The sequence below is a fragment of the Salarias fasciatus genome, unplaced genomic scaffold (genome assembly GCF_902148845.1).
Source record: "Salarias fasciatus unplaced genomic scaffold, fSalaFa1.1, whole genome shotgun sequence".
NCBI classification, from domain to species: Eukaryota; Metazoa; Chordata; class Actinopteri; order Blenniiformes; family Blenniidae; genus Salarias; species Salarias fasciatus.
Window position 1 is genome coordinate 130001 of NW_021941261.1, and position 2500 is coordinate 132500.

A 2500-nucleotide genomic window follows, 5' to 3' on the forward strand; every position below is an offset into this window, starting at 1 on the left:
CCATTTGAGGGAATTTTCAGCACAAATGCAGAGATTTCCCTCAAATGGGAAAACTGGACCAGCTCAATAAGAGATCAGCAGGATGTTAGCAGCACATTCTTTTCAAAACCAGCAGGCCAGGTCAGCCTTGGAAAGGATCAATTGGGGCTGAAACAAGCAGAAATTGTCCAAAATGAGGAGCTGCATTTCACAAATGTTTCATCTCCCAGTACTCTGCTGGATGATCCTGGAGTCACCTCAAAATGGTGGCAGGCCAAGCCATCCAATCAGCATTTAGTTTCCTGAGACACTGCTGATGCCCCCCAAGGAAAGAGAGGCCACTGGAAACCTATTTTTTAAGGTAATTCCTGCATATGTAGTCATCCACACTGATCTCCCATTTGAGGGAATTTTCAGCACAAATGCAGAGATTTCCCTCAAATGGGAAAACTGGACCAGCTCAATAAGAGATCAGCAGGATGTTAGCAGCACATTCTTTTCAAAACCAGCAGGCCAGGTCAGCCTTGGAAAGGATCAATTGGGGCTGAAACAAGCAGAAATTGTCCAAAATGAGGAGCTGCATTTCACAAATGTTTCATCTCCCAGTACTCTGCTGGATGATCCTGGAGTCACCTCAAAATGGTGGCAGGCCAAGCCATCCAATCAGCATTTAGTTTCCTGAGACACTGCTGATGCCCCCCAAGGAAAGAGAGGCCACTGGAAACCTATTTTTTTAAGGTAATTCCTGCATATGTAGTCATCCACACTGATCTCCCATTTGAGGGAATTTTCAGCACAAATGCAGAGATTTCCCTCAAATGGGAAAACTGGACCAGCTCAATAAGAGATCAGCAGGATGTTAGCAGCACATTCTTTTCAAAACCAGCAGGCCAGGTCAGCCTTGGAAAGGATCAATTGGGGCTGAAACAAGCAGAAATTGTCCAAAATGAGGAGCTGCATTTCACAAATGTTTCATCTCCCAGTACTCTGCTGGATGATCCTGGAGTCACCTCAAAATGGTGGCAGGCCAAGCCATCCAATCAGCATTTAGTTTCCTGAGACACTGCTGATGCCCCCCAAGGAAAGAGAGGCCACTGGAAACCTATTTTTTAAGGTAATTCCTGCATATGTAGTCATCCACACTGATCTCCCATTTGAGGGAATTTTCAGCACAAATGCAGAGATTTCCCTCAAATGGGAAAACTGGACCAGCTCAATAAGAGATCAGCAGGATGTTAGCAGCACATTCTTTTCAAAACCAGCAGGCCAGGTCAGCCTTGGAAAGGATCAATTGGGGCTGAAACAAGCAGAAATTGTCCAAAATGAGGAGCTGCATTTCACAAATGTTCATCTCCCAGTACTCTGCTGGATGATCCTGGAGTCACCTCAAAATGGTGGCAGGCCAAGCCATCCAATCAGCATTTAGTTTCCTGAGACACTGCTGATGCCCCCCAAGGAAAGAGAGGCCACTGGAAACCTATTTTTTAAGGTAATTCCTGCATATGTAGTCATCCACACTGATCTCCCATTTGAGGGAATTTTCAGCACAAATGCAGAGATTTCCCTCAAATGGGAAAACTGGACCAGCTCAATAAGAGATCAGCAGGATGTTAGCAGCACATTCTTTTCAAAACCAGCAGGCCAGGTCAGCCTTGGAAAGGATCAATTGGGGCTGAAACAAGCAGAAATTGTCCAAAATGAGGAGCTCCATTTCACAAATGTTTCATCTCCCAGTACTCTGCTGGATGATCCTGGAGTCACCTCAAAATGGTGGCAGGCCAAGCCATCTAATCAGCATTTAGTTTCCTGCGACACTGCTGACGCCCCCCAAGGAAAGAGAGGCCACTGGAAACCTATTTTTTAATGTAATTCCTGCATATGTAGTCATCCACACTGATCTCCCATTTGAGGGAATTTTCAGCACAAATGCAGAGATTTCCCTCAAATGGGAAAACTGGACCAGCTCAATAAGAGATCAGCAGGATGTTAGCAGCACATTCTTTTCAAAACCAGCAGGCCAGGTCAGCCTTGGAAAGGATCAATTGGGGCTGGAACAAGCAGAAATTGTCCAAAATGAGGAGCTGCATTTCACAAATGTTTCATCTCCCAGTACTCTGCTGGATGATCCTGGAGTCACCTCATAATGGTGGCAGGCCAAGCCATCCAATCAGCATTGAGTTTCCTGCGACACTGCTGATGCCCCCCAAGGAAAGAGAGGCCACTGGAAACCTATTTTTTAATGTAATTCCTGCATATGTAGTCATCCACACTGATCTCCCATTTGAGGGAATTTTCAGCACAAATGCAGAGATTTCCCTCAAATGGGAAAACTGGACCAGCTCAATAAGAGATCAGCAGGATGTTAGCAGCACATTCTTTTCAAAACCAGCAGGCCAGGTCAGCCTTGGAAAGGATCAATTGCGGCTGGAACAAGCAGAAATTGTCCAAATGAGGAGCTGCATTTCACAAATGTTTCATCTCCCAGTACTCTGCTGGATGATCCTGGAGTCACCTCATAATG